Source organism: Lytechinus pictus, chromosome 3 (assembly GCF_037042905.1).
Source record: "Lytechinus pictus isolate F3 Inbred chromosome 3, Lp3.0, whole genome shotgun sequence".
In the NCBI taxonomy this organism is placed as follows: Eukaryota; Metazoa; Echinodermata; class Echinoidea; order Temnopleuroida; family Toxopneustidae; genus Lytechinus; species Lytechinus pictus.
The window spans coordinates 75,882,387-75,897,810 of record NC_087247.1 but is presented as its reverse complement, the minus strand read 5'-3'; positions in this window follow the sequence as shown (position 1 = coordinate 75,897,810).

The window sequence follows — 15,424 nt, the reverse complement described above, 5'->3', positions numbered from 1 at the left end:
TGTTATTTTGTACGATAAGACTACCCAACGCATAACACACTACATCCCCATAACATGCATACACACACCCCTGAATAGCCGGAGAAATTGAATCAATGGGTAAAGTGAATCACTGTGTTAGGTGGATCACTGGGGGTAAGTGAATCAGTGGAGGGCGTGTGTGTATTGGTTGTGCGTGCGGGCGGGGGTTAGGTCCGATTGGGTTTGGTTTGCCCATAGGTCCATGGTTTGCCCAATCAATGAAAATCGTCCTGCAGCACCTACACACTGTATGTATACCAAAGACATACGAGCATTCCCTACATGAAACTTCAGACACATTGATTAGCGGACGTGAATGATGATGCAATACGGCTTACTGTAAGAATTGTATGTCATGAATCTGAAAGTACCCTATGACTAAAAGAGATACGAGGAATCCCGGAAAAGGGCCGAGTTTGATTTTTTTGTTTCATGTCGGATTGTAGCTCTTTATGCACCCTTTCAGTTCCCTCCAAATAGGGTGGCGTACTAGGTATGGGAACTCTGTCTCGGAGCGAGGCGATAGCTTACTACACTGACTCATTGGCCCTCCCCAAAGGAAAGAGGGAGGGGTGAGAGAGAAGAAAGAAAGAAGTGGATTGGTGAAGGAGAATTGAGAGAACGATCAAAAAGAGAATGTGAACACAACATACCCTAATTATATATATATATATATATATATATATTGAAATCGTTTATCTTTCCTGAAATCATGATATCATATTGTATAGCGTTTCAGTCAGTTTCAGATTATTTGGCTCCAATCACCAATTACAGAGGAAATGTTTGATAAAAAGTTAAAACAAAAAATGTTAAAAATTCTAAATAGACGGCCACCCCCATTCTGTCTAGGGCCGAGTATGAAGAAAGGGAAGGGCGAAGAGAAAAACAATAATTTTCAGGGCGGGAAACAAAATACTAAAACATAAAAGGAAGATAAATCAAGTTGATAGGACCATGAGGACACACATTGACATGAAAGTAGGTGCAATGCACCGGCAATGCAATGCAACTTGATTAGTAATCGGTTGTTTAGACTGAACTTGCGAGGTCAAAAGGTGAGCAGAGAAACCTGTTTATGCAAAGTATGTACGTAGCGTAGTCTACATCGTGTAGACCTTGATAGTGTGTGTATGCGACCATGCATCAAGTTGCAAATTTAGAATAAAGTGTTATTTGGTCAATCTTTACAGGCGTCATGAGCAAAAGCAAAAAAAAACAAACAAACAAAACGAAACAAGACGTAATGGGCAAGATTTCTCGGAAAACTCCTATTCTTGCAGCCACCCAAGAAAACTTGTACCTAGATATGGAATAAGGAGAAGTTGAGTATATTCAGTATTGCACGGCGCTATGATCTACGGTAGAACCGCTCTACGTATGCAGAGGGGTTAATTTCAGTGCAGAGCCGACCACGGGGGCGACCAGCATGTTTTACAACAGAACTTTACATGTCACGCAGTGGGAAACAGGGCAACGAAGTACGTAAAAGAAGACTAAGCAAACTTGGAGAAGCAATGTCCGAGGGGATTGCACATGTACTAGTAATTTACGTCGGCTTTGAAACGTGTATCAATGGATTTCCAGAAATTGGTCACAGAGTGTTTCTCCAGTATGGGGAGGGTGAGGTAGCCTATAATCAATCCATCGGTGGATGGATGGATGACTAAAGAATGAAAAGATGGATGAATAGGCATATACATGTATGAATGGATCATCCGATGGCCCAAGAATGGATAGACATGGATACCAATGACAAAGTAATAGATAGGGGAGCCTCATGGGAGCTTTTGTTGAATTAGCTACCCCTTATTAAATAACAATAAACAAAAAATACAGATGGAAAGATGAACTTTTATTGCAACAAATGAGAGGCAGATAGGCCTCCGGGATATAGGCCTACGCATACAGTGTGTGCACGAGCAGTTCAACTGTTGAAAAAATGTGAATGACTGTGGTGCGTGGCGACGTGAGCAGGACAAAAACATCACTCGCATCTTGATTGGCACAACAAAGACTTATTTGGCAATGAAAGTTGAACTGGGAAGTGGAACTCCCATTTCCCTGTTATATATAAAGGAAAAAGGGAATGATAACTGTTGTTTTATAGCAGAGGAAGTGTATTTTTCATATTGGGATTGGGACCAAGGAGATCCCGGCGTGTCGACATATCACAACTCATGGGGAAAATAATATGATTATCATTTCTGATGATTGAGAAAAAAAATGTGCTCAGTTCACTGACACTCACGATTTATTTTCGCTGGGGTTACGTGCTGAAGAAAATTCAACAAAACAAAAGAAAAACATAAGAAAGGTTCTAAATCGAAATGTTGGTCATATTCCATACATTTCTCCAATTTGACACCTACCAGAATTCCAGGGGGTGCTGCATGCCAATGGAAATAATACAAGCCGCATCCCCAGCACCCCCGCTTCCAAGGGGCATATAATCGCGGAATAATTAATCGTATCAGAAAGTATCAAATCAGTCAAGGCGATCGTATTGATCGTAGAAAGTGTTGGAATATAGTTCAAATACTTTGGCTATCAGTTGGTATGAAAGGCCAATCGTGCATGGTGTTCGTGACGGATTGCACTATTGTAGGAATAAGACTATTTTTTAGGGCGGGAAAGTCGCCTACTTCCCAAGTGGTTTTGACTTTCGAAAAAGAAGAAGAAATTTTTGGGCAAGTCCCTTCTGGCGGGGTTCAAAGGGAATACGCTTATTCTGATGTACTTAATTTATGGTGATGTGATGCAAATATGTTGCCAAAAGAAATATAATATTTTGCCTTTATGGGTGTTTTACAACTCCAGGGGGGGGGGTCAAGGAGAATACACAGAATACAGCGAAGGCAAAGCGGTCATGGGGCAAGCAAACAAGTAATACTTTCTTGAATAGGCATACCATAATAAAGTTAATTAAGTTAATTGGAGAGAATAATATTGAACTAAAGAGAAAAATAACATTGAGAATGCGAACATAGGGAATACACACAACCTAAGTTTAGGAATTGTATGAACAGCGAAATATACAGAAAGATGTTATGAACATGCTTTCACTTTTCATGATGTATATAATGCAATGATATTAAAAGGGAAAATGTTTTCAGTATTTAATTTCAACCAGTGGCGTAAATAATAAACATAAAAAATATGATGGGCATATAGGGCACAAATCTTGATTTCTTTGTACAGTAATCATAGGCGGATCCAGCTTTTGGCGAAAGGGGGGGCGCACTGCCGAGCGGCGCACATATTTTTGCACTTCACCGGCGCCATAAAAGAAAATGTTGAAAAAGGGGTAAAGTCTGACCCTGTCAAATGCTCTTTTTAAAATGTAGGATTTTCAGTCATGCCATTTTGCATGACCACACGCAGATAATATTTCCGGGGGGGGGGGGGGGGGGGGGGGGCAAGACTCGAAAATTTGGTGCACATCTCACATTTGCACATTTTTCATAGTTTTCATGAAATGTTAAGGAAAAAAAAATTGTTTTTCACAACAGCAGATCGCGAATGTGCCCCCCCCCCCTCCTTCCCCCTTGCTGCGTACGACCATTCCCTGAAGTCCACTTAAACATATCTCATTATAACAGAAATATACATCAATTTAAACATATAATCTTTCTAAAAACATGTATATAGAGAGAGATTGAAAAACTTATTAAAGAAAGAAACGAGCAAAAAGTAACACAAATTATGCATGTTGTGTGCGATTTCAAAATCTCGTGTATTAACCCTTTTATTGCGATGAGGCCAATACTGTTGTATATTAATAGAGATACAAGTTTTTTTTACTATATGTATATATATATATACACAGGGGCGTCGATCCTTTCTTTAAGATTTGGGGGGCAAATCATGAATCAACTTTCCAAAGGCGCTCGATATCACACAAAACAAACAAACTCACACATACACACACATATATATATATATATATATATATATATGACTCATGAGATAAAACACATATCTCACCATCAAATTAATGCGAGCGCGAAGCGCGAGCTGAAATTTTTAGTATACTGACCTGAAAACAGGAAAAAGGTGCCTGTTTAGGACTGTTTGTAGTAACTCATGAGGAGGATACATATCTCACTACACAGATAATGCGAGTGCCGAGGGCGAGCTGAAATTTCTTTATATTATGACCAGAAAACTTGATATTCTATGCATTTTTGGTACCAATGATTAAGATGGGTATCTAAAAAAACAATAGATGCGAGCCCGAAGCGCGAACTTAAAATTTTGATATTTCGATTTGAAAAAAAAATGACAGTTTAATGGACGTTTGTAATAAAGAACAAGATTATATCCAGCAAAAGATTATTGCAAATCGAAGCGGGAGTTCTTTTGACGTTTAGTCCTGAAAAAGGGACATTCTATTCACCTATTTAATCATGAAAAGTATGGGGTTTTGCTACAGAAATGATGCGAGCGCGAAGCGCGAGCTGAAAATTTTTATATTCCAATCTGAGAAGCGGATAATTTAAGCACGATTTTAAATAAAGAACGAGTTGTGTAGCTCAATCTCAATATACGACTGATTGCGTAATTATACACTCCTGGTACAAGCAACGGGTTTTAGCAAAGTTTTGGGCTAAAATATCGAATCATCTTACACAACACTATAGTAGCTGTCTTAAACTAAAGGCCATAGAGGTAGCACAATGTGGAATGTGTAAAGAAGAAAAGTGACTGACCTTCTTTTTATTAGCATTGGAAAATAAGATCAAAATTAAAGGATTTGCTCTACGCTTTTGTATGATTCTGGGATTTTTAAAATAAATTAAAGATTTCATGACATCTGTCATTCTGTGGGCAACTGCCCCGCCCCAGTCCACTCTGTAAGGGCATGCGATAAGCTTTGTTATGACCATTCAACAATAAAATGTATAACCAGGTGCCACTGATCATTCTTGACCGGCGCCGATCTAGATTTGGTTGGCAATAGGCCCTTCTTCATTATTTTACCGGCGCCTATTGGACGCTGATTATTTTTGACCGGCGCCGATTTAGAACAAGTAGTGCTGATTATTTTTACCGACGTCACGTAAGATTCAGGCAGCGGCAATTCATATTATTGACTGGCGCCGATTTAGAACCAGGAGGCGCCGATTATTCTTTACCGGCGCCGATTTATAACGAGATGGCGCCGTTTATTCTTGCCCGGCGCCGATTTAGATTTAGGTGGAGCTGATTATTCTTGATTGGCGCCGGTTAAGACTCTGGCAGCGCTGATTTATAACCAGATGGCGCTGATTATTCTTGTCCGGCGCCGATTTAGATTTAGGTGGCGCTGATTATCCTTGATCGGCGCCGGTTAAGAACTCAGGCAGCGTCGATTTTTCTGTACCGGCGCCGATTTATAACCAAATGGCGCTGATTATTGTTGTCCGGCGCCGATTTAGATTAAGGTGGCGCTGATTATTCTTGATTGGCGCCAGTTATATGCAGGCAGCGCACTGCTGAGTAACCGGCGAAGTTGTTGGGAAAAGGGTAGTTAAAAGAAAAGATAAGGAAGATGATATGATTGTGCTTTGCTGGGGGATAGTCTTTCCTTACTGTTGCTAATATTATATCAGTGTATAATTTTTTTTAAGCGGCGCCTTTTCTTTTCTTTCCTATATTTTTATTTTTTCAAGCAGCGCCTTTTCTTTCTTTTACTTTTCTTTTATTTTTTTTTGAGCGGCGCCTTTGGCGCCGCTCAAATATTAGGGGGGGTGCGCGCCCCCTGCGCCACCCCCCTGGATCCGCCACTGGTAATCTATGATAGATTTTGACATGATATTTAGACCCGGTATTCAGCTAATAGTTTCCCTTCTCGCTTTCCTTTTTTTTTTTGGGTGGGGGGACCATGACAAATCTGGGAATCCATACAACCCCAAGCCTTATTTTGAACGCCACCGATAACTGAATATCATTGGAAAAATATTTTTAAGGAAGTCAAGTGGGCAGCCGACACAGCGTGTAAAACAGTATAAATTTCATTGCATGATAATAATAAAATTATAAATAATGTCATGTGCAGTTAGCAGAAACGAGGATAGGACGTTTTGTAATTCGCTATGCAGTAAAATAATGAGAAAGGCTGAAACGATATATATTCAACTGGATCAACTGGTTTTTAGACGGAATGGCATGTACATACATAGGCCATGTGAAATGTGAACGAACTGATGGTAGACCAAATGATAGTAGACGAGTTGGCAATTGGACGATTTGGCATCAGACGAAATGGAAGTAAACCGATCCAATCCATGGACTTAGCGCCTATTATCACACCAGTATAGATAAGGAGGTACAATGTTGGAAACGATGCCCAACGGACATGTGCGTATCCAAAATTGAGCCCGACTATTTTGGCGCCCCTGTGAACTTTTCGTAAAATGGCACCCCGACCCGCCCAGCCAGGGAATCATGAGTGTCGTAAATGCAGTTTGAATTATCGTATTTCATAATCACGTGAAAAAGGCATAGAAGACCACTTTTTTAATGTGTTTATGAAAAAAAGATCCGTGAATATGTTGAAACCACCTTTTGAAGAAAATAAATGCGACCAGAAAGCATAGAATTTTAAGCATTTTGGGGTTTCAAATTAGTTCAAATTCTCATCAAAGTAGTATACCATACTAAAATTATGTGCGGGCGCTGTAATTTCTTAACCGGGGGCGGATCCAGCTTTCGCCATATTCTGACCTAAAATTTGGAAAAATCTATGAGCACTATTGGGTAATCATGAACAGGATGGGTATCTAACAAATTATTTAATGCGAGCATTAATTTTTTTGATATTCCGACCCAAAACTGGATTTGGACATTCGAGTAAGCATTTTCGGTTATCATGAACAAGATTAGTACTAACAAAACAGTTTATGCGAGCGCGAAGTGCGAGCTGTTTTTTTTTTTTTTTTGTATTTCAATCCAAAGTTGGACATTCTAAGCACTTATCTAACCATGAACAGGATCGTCATCTTACTAAACAATAATGCGAGTGCGAAGAATAGGATGATTTTTTTTATGTGTGTTTTCTGATCTAAAATTAGGACTTTTGCACTTTTGGTAATCATGAACAGGATGTGTATTTGATGAGAGCAATGTCGAACATCTATACGGCGCCCCGAGGTAAAACATCAATTCGCCCCCTCCCCACCTAGGTTGAACATCAATTTGGCACCCCCTGGGTCGAGCATCAATTCGACGCCCCTAAGCAAAACATCAAATCGGCGCCTCCCTAGGTCGGACATAAAGTCAATGCCCCCTATGTCGAACATCAATTCGGCGCCCCTATCTATGTTGTTGGACTTAAATCCGGCGCCCCTATAGGTCGATTATCAATCCGACGCCCCCTCCCTAGGGCGAACATCAATTCGGTGCTCCCCTTTCCTTATTTTGCTTTCCTCTTTTTCTTTCTCTTCTTCTTTCCCTTTTTTTCTCCCCCTTTCTTCCTATTTTTAACGCCCCTTATTAGCCTACGGGAGGGGGGGGGGGCTGCCCTGAGGACCCCCAAATACGCGCATGGTAAAGCTACAGATATAGAGACATAAGGACAAAGATGTATTGAAAATATAAGAACTCTTGAAATATTTTACATTTTATAGGCAAACAAGAATCCAAAGCGTATAAATAGTGACCTCCATTTGCATCCTGTTTGAAATGCTCGCGTTTTAAATAAAATTTCCTGCAATTTCCATTGCAGGCTAATCAAGGGCAAAAGTTTTTTTTCTTTGAGAGGGGGAATGACGATAAATGAAAATACCAACAAGTGCGATGGGTGCTAATCAGGGGCAGTGGAACGTATTTTCTTTTGGGGGGCAAAAAGGGCACTTATTGTATTTTTTATGCAAAGTGAAATTTTCACCATGTGATTTGCGTTAAGTAGTTGCACGTTTTATAGTAATTTAGTTCAGCAAAGCCTTTTTGAAGTCTTTTCTGATTGATAAAATATAATCAGGCTTTATTTTTCTGGGAGCGAGTGTAGCAAGCGAGCAGTTTGGAAACATTTTCCGCGCAAATTATTGTTAAAAGAGCATTCTTGCGTGATGTTGTGAGCGCGAATCGCGAGCTCAAAATTTTGGACATTGCATGCACTAATAATGAAAAAGGGCACTTTCCATTTTTTTTCCAACTGGGATATTTTTTTGGCGGGGTGCAAGTGCAACCTGCCCCCTGCCCCCGGTTTTGCCCCCCCCCCCCTTGTGCTAATATGGCCTCGGGTTATAATATTTTTTATCTAAGTTGAAACTGTTTACAAAAAAATGTTGGTTTGACTGCATTTCATAACAATGTTTTTTTTTTTTAATACATATTTTTTTACCATTTCGATCCATGACACGTTTGCATTTATTTTGTTTTTGTCCATTGACATGCCCAGCGCAGAGAAATCGTGCCAAAATGTAATTTTGCATAGAGCACATTCGCTGCACCATCATCGAAACTTCGGAATAACAAAGAAATGGAAGATCCCTCCCCCCAAATAATTCCGCATGGCTGTATGAATATATATATCTTTCTCCATGATACGTAAGTAATTTTATTCTCCAAGCCCAGAGGACCAAGGAGGAGTGGGGTGAAGGGGGGGGGGGGCACCCAGGAGACGTCATCATCAATTTCTCTGAGAAAACCGTAATAAAGTTTTGGTCACAAAGTTGGGCAAAGTCAAACGTGATACTTGTTTAATATAACAAGTTGAGAAGAAAAATACAAAGATAAACTTTTGCGGGGGGGGGGGGGGGGGGGAATCGATGTTACATAAACATCAACTGCTTATAACATACAGGCCTGGCTACCGGTATCATAGGCGGACCCAGGAGACCAACGGGACGCCCCCCCCTCCCCCTATTGGTGGCGCATAATAGGGGGAAAGAAAGGGAAACAAGTGATAGAATGGAAAGCAGAGGGTAGATGAGAAGACAAAAATATAAGAGGAGGAAGAATGAATAAAATAAGGTGAGGGGAAATCAGACTGAGGGGGGGGGGGGCATATGTCACTATATAAAGCAATTTAGCCCGCGCTTCATGTTCGTATTGCCTGTTCGATGGAATATCTATTTATTCATACCTATATTCATTTCTTTATTCATTCAATCATATTTAAACAGGTTCACAAGATTTTTTTTTCCATCTAATAGACCTTGTATAATAAAACATAGCAAAATAGCAATTACAATAAGAAGGTATAATTCATATAAAATTCAAGAAATATCAGCTGATCAATGTAAACAAAAACAGGCTTTAGTAACACGAACAAGGGAACTGAATAGGCCTGTACTAATTCAAATGCTTGAGCAATATATTAGCATGGCCCGCTGGGAAAACAGTTTACTGAACTGAAGTGGCTACCCGGTGCACCATAGGCCCTACGTATCGTTATGATTATTTTGTTTTATTATAATTATCTTCAGAGGCAGATCTAGGACTTTCCAAAGGGGGGGGGGGGGAGCACATTTTCCCGAGGAAAATTTGACAAGCAAAAAAAAAATGATTATAACGGTAGATTAATTGTATCTCTGGAGGGGGGGGCACAGCCGGTCCGTGCTGGTTCCGTCAGTGCGCATCTTGTTAATGATAATTGGTCAGGTCAATTTTCAGGACAAAATACACAATTTCCGAAAATTTTACCACGCGCTCACATTTTTATAGGGCTTATGAGCAACTGTTACGACTATATATATACAAAAAAATTAGCTTTGAGCTGTCAAATGATCGAGGAATATTTTTTCAGCCCCCCCCCCCCGGCCCTCCCTCCCAGTAGTGAAAGCTGGATCCGCCCCTGGATATTGTAAAAAAGAAAAAGAAAGAAAAAACACACTAGGCCACGCAGTATTGTCCAATTTAATTGACAAATATCTTGAGGCAGTATATTGACGAATTCAGTGGTGGAGAGCAGGCGCGTAGCCAGGGGGGGCGGTCGCTCCCCCCCCCCTCAAAAAAAAAAGGGGGGAAAGGGAGAAAAGGGAAGAAGGGTATAGCTTTATTGTTTTTTCTTTCTTTTTTGTCAAAAGAATAAAAACCTTCACGAGATCTCTCTCTTCATATCAAATTTTGCTTCCGCGCTCCGCGCGGGAAAAATATTAAATATCAAAATTGCCTTTCCCCTTTGTTTCCCACACCTTTTTTTCTACTCCGTTTTCCCCTTCCCGGCCATGGGAATCGCATTCTTGCCAGAAATTATAAAGTATACATGGGTGTAAAGAGTATGAAAAGTATTATTTTTTTTATTGCACTGAAACAAAGTTTCGGCTCTCCTGTTCTGAGCGGGTAAACTTTTATACCGTCACCCGATCCCGAAGTCTGCAAATGCTATTTCTTCCGCTTTTCAGCAAGCAATTTTTTGGCAAAGTATCTTCTCAAAGGGGGAGCATTGAATTCGTGCCATATGCTATATGCAAACGTTCATACGATTGCTGCACATCCATCTCTTGTTCTGTTTTGCGCCATTGATTTGAAATTTTGAATATCACAGAAGTTTCTTAATCATACAAAAGGAAGCGCTTGATATTATTAGCGAAATTACACAAAAAATTTTCTTCCAAAAATAACTCATAGAAGTTTCCGAAGTTTCCATGCTTTGCGTACATGGGAAAGGAAAAGTCCCTCTTCAAGCTTGCATCATCCCTTTCACATTTTGAGCTAGATTTTTCTTCGTATTATTTATAGAAATATCAAAATTAGAGCAGGTTAAAGTTTCAGAGAAATTTCTAGAATTCAGAGCTTCAACGCCATTGGCGGGAAGAAATATTTCCTCCCTGCATATACCCGCATCTAGTAGGTTTTGCGAGTTAAAGAAATCTAATGTGGCTAAAGTTTTTACAATCAAATCTGATGTGACTAAGGTAGGCACTTTAGCTTCTGTTCTCAATTTCTTTTTATAAAACGTCTTAGCTTTCGCGCTTCGCGTGGTAAGAGGAATTATTTGAATTCCTCAATCTTTTCACATTTTGGAGACCTCATCTTTTCTTTTGAAAACGGGTTTTGTTTTTTATCACAGCAAGTCAAATGAATTCAAGTTGATAAAGGTATTAGAGACACAAGAGACGTCTTCTTTTGATTCAATTTGATGAGATATCAAAAACTTCGCGCTCCGCGAAGGACGGGGGGAAACTCCCTGCACCCTCCCCCCTTCGCGCGCTCTGTTGGCACGCTTTTCGTTCACTTACCGCCCCCTCCAAAATAAAATCATGGTTGGTTGGTGGAGAGAGAACATCTTATATATGTAATAGGCCTATAGGACACACAAAGCAAAATAACGAAAATCACGAAATTGGCCAAGCTAGTTCAATAAAAATTGATTCCTATTTTTTCCTTTAAAAAATGTAGCACAGGCCAATTATTTAAACAATAATGAACGAATCAAAATACAGAACCTGAAGAAAATGATAACAATGCAGTGAATCGGAAACAAATTAAAAATGCATATGTAGATATAATAAAAAATTGAAATAAAAAACTAGAAGAAAATATAATGAATAACAATTTAGCCCTTTCTCTCCCTTTCACAAGCACCCTAATTCTCCCTCCCTCCCTCCATATCCTGGAGAAATAGAGAAACAATACAGATCAACAAAGCAAAGATGAAAGCAAGGAAAAAGCCGTCAGACCTTGTTTTCATTTCCCCTTTTCATCGGAGATCACCCCCCCCCCCCTCCATCTCGGCACCTGATACTCTGCCCAGATATCCAAATGTATGTATGTATGTATCCGCGATTTAAAATAACGTGCATATCATCACAATTATTATGATGGTCATTTCAAATAGCTCCTTGGGTGTTACAAAGGTATCTGTATTTGCATCTATATATAGTAGGTCCACGAGAGACTGCACGAATGTACACGCTTTCTACTGTGGAAATGCAAGAAAATGTAGCAGTAGAAACCCGGAAAGAAACCCACTCGACTCCGCGGTATGCGCCGTACGTACCGTGCATCGGCACTTGAGACTCAAGCAGAGGCGAGATATATGAATATTCATGAGCAGATATTGTTGTCATTTGGTCTCAAGGTGGCGCTCTTCATTTTTCTTCATTTTTATATCAGTTCTAAAAAATACATCCACAGAAAGCTCACTCGGCAAAACTTCTCATCTTAATATGTTTTTTTGAGAATAAAAACAGTTCTTTCTGACCAATACAATACATTGTATGGACTCAGAACTTGTTTATAAATATTGTGGAAAGCAATGAATTAAATTAAAAAGAAAGTTTTGAAATAAACCAATGACACACTATACCTTTAATACTACAATATTGTAGACTTAGTAAACACCAAATCTTAACCGAAGGTTAAGTTTTTGAAATGACAGCATATTAGAAAGTATATGGACCTAGTTCACGAGACTTGGCCATGAGGTTAATCAAGTATTACTGAATATCCTGCCTGAGTTCCAGGTCACATGACTAAGGTCAAAGGTCATTTAGGGTCAATGAACTAAGACCATGTTGGGGGAATCAATTTTGAAATCTTAACCTAGAGTTAAGTTTTTGAAATGTCATCATGACTTAAAAAATGTATGGACCTAGTTCATCAAACTTGGACATGAAGTTAATCAAGTAGAGAGTATTACTGAACCCCGGGGGGGGGGGGGCACTTACATTGACGAGTGGATACCATGCACGACCAAAAAAACACATAAAAAGGATGTCTTTTCAAGATAGGGCACGTTACGTACGTAACGTGATAAGGGTGTCAAAAACACAAAAATATTGAAAAAAGGGTATCTATTTCACTCAAAAAAATATATGTGTTTAGGGTCAAATATGCGGGGATGATAAAACAAAATAAAAAGGTTTATAAAGGATGTCCTTTTTGCCCCAACACTACGTGTTTAGAGTCCGATTTGCCATGTTTGCGCGAGGTGTCGAAGGTGGGGCCGCACTAAACCAAAATAATGGTGTGTAAAGGTAAAAATTAGAGCAGGTTAAAGTTTCAGAGAAATTTCTAGAATTCAGAGCTTCAACGCCATTGGCGGGAAGAAATATTTCCTCCCTGCATATACCCGCATCTAGTAGGTTTTGCGAGTTAAAGAAATCTAATGTGGCTAAAGTTTTTACAATCAAATCTGATGTGACTAAGGTAGGCACTTTAGCTTCTGTTCTCAATTTCTTTTTATAAAACGTCTTAGCTTTCGATTTACGTGCAATGATTTATTAATGATGCAATCAGCAACACTGTCATAACAATAAAATATTGCTGTACTTGTTTAGGGGTTCATTTCAGGGAATACTTGCCAAGAGTATCGTTTTGTTTCCAATACTTGTTAAGGGGTGCATTTTCAGAATATGGGAAATACATCGCTGTACTTGTTTAGGGGCTCAGTTCTGGGAATACTTGCCAATAGTATTTGTTTCCAATACTTGTTAAGGGTAGGGTTTCACACGCCAATACTTGTTAAGGGGTGCATTTTCAGAATATGAAAATACGTGTTTAGGGTGCTTTTCAAGACCCCGTGGTCGCGCATGGTATCCACTCGTCAATGGAAGTGGCCCCGCCGGGTACTGAACATCCTGCCTGAGTTTCAAGTCACATGACCAAGGTCAAAGGTCATTTAGGGTCTATGGACTTTGGCCAAGTTGGGGGTATCTGTTGAATTACCATCATAGCTTTGAAAGTTTATGGATCTGATTCATGACACTTGGACATAAGAGTAATCAAGTATCACTGAACATCCTGTGCGAGTGTCAGGTCACATGATGCTAAAGGTCATTTAAGGTCAATAAACTTTGGCCATGTTGGGGATATTTGTTGAATTACCATTATAACTCATTGCTGTCATAACTTTCATAGTTTATAGATATAGTTTATAAAATGTTGATAGAGGGGTAATCAAGTACATGTATCTCTGACGAGTCAAAAGTCGCATGATCAAGGTCAAATGTCATTTATTGTAAATGAACGTAGTATTGATAATATGAATGGTATTTTTTGTGAAAAATTATTTTATAGTAGTTTTCAAAATCACAACTGGTGCTATATTGAATGGCGCGATGCAGGTGAGACTGCCAGAGGCGCTACACTTGTTTTGTTTGATTTTCTTGGACTTTGGCCATGTTGTGGATATTTGTTAAATAACAGTCATAACATAAAACTTGGACATAAGAGTAATCAAGTATCACTGAACATCTCACGCGAGTTCCAGGTCATATGACCAAAGTCAAAGGTCATTTAAGGTCATTGAACTTTGGCCATTTTGGAGGTAATTATTAGATTGCTGTCATAACTTACTTTCAAAGTTTATAGATACAGTTTATAAAATGTGGATATAGGGGTGGTCAAGTATCTCTGACAAGTCTTAGGTTGCATGATCAAGGTCAAATGTCATTTGTCAATGAACGTAGTATTGTATCATTATATGAATGGTGTTTTTTCTGAATAATTATTTTATAGTAGTTTTCAAAATCACAACTGCTGCAATATTGAATCGCGCAAAGCTGGTGAGACTGCCAGAGGCGCTCCACTTATTTTGTTTAATTTTCTATATTTTTTGTTTATTTTGTTAATTCAATGGACTCATTATTTTGTTGGATTTTGTTTCATCATGATATTGAGGCAAATTTTCACCCTTTTGAGTCAAAGGATCAAGTGTAAAATAAACTTTCAAAATTGGATCCAACCATCCTGATGTGTGCAATGGAATTAGTCCTGTAGCTCGGATTGTTTACCGGACTGAATCCTACCGAGTTGACATTGTCCGGCCCAGAACATTTGCACTTTGCATTCCTCTAACCCGGTAAATGAATTTGGATGGTTTGATAAGATTTAAGGTGTCATCTGTCACCGCAATAAAAGTCATGAAACTGTTTTTAACAAGCAATCCATCCATCTAGTGTGATGGTCCAGGGGACAGGTCAAAGGCCAAGCATCCCTACATTATTTTCATTCTTTCCCCATCATGATGATTTTGATGATGTGTATGATTGGGCCTCGTGGCCTTGTGTGTGAGAGCTTGAGACGAGATATGCATACATGTAGTTGTACACTGCAGCTAGCTGGCGGCCGACCATGCATGTTAAGCTTGTTAAGTGTGTACGCACACAGTATACAGCTGCCATGTGATATCATGTGACTGTGGAGCTTTAGTGGAGCGTTGTGGCCCAGTGGATAAGTCTTCTGACTTTGAAACAGAGGGTCGTGGGTTCGAATCCCAGCCATTACGTAATTTCCTTCAGCAAGAAATTTATCCACATTGTGCTGCACTAGACCCAGGTGAGGTGAATGGGTACCCGGCAGGATAAATTCCTGAATGCAGCTCGAGCAAAAGCCGGGGTAATAATAATAATAACAACGCGCCTCTGAATAGAATATTTCTAAATAGATGGCGCTATATAAATGCCTATTATTATTATTATTATTATTACCGGTCATGTGATTAGATGAGACTAATGGTTTCACTGGGTGA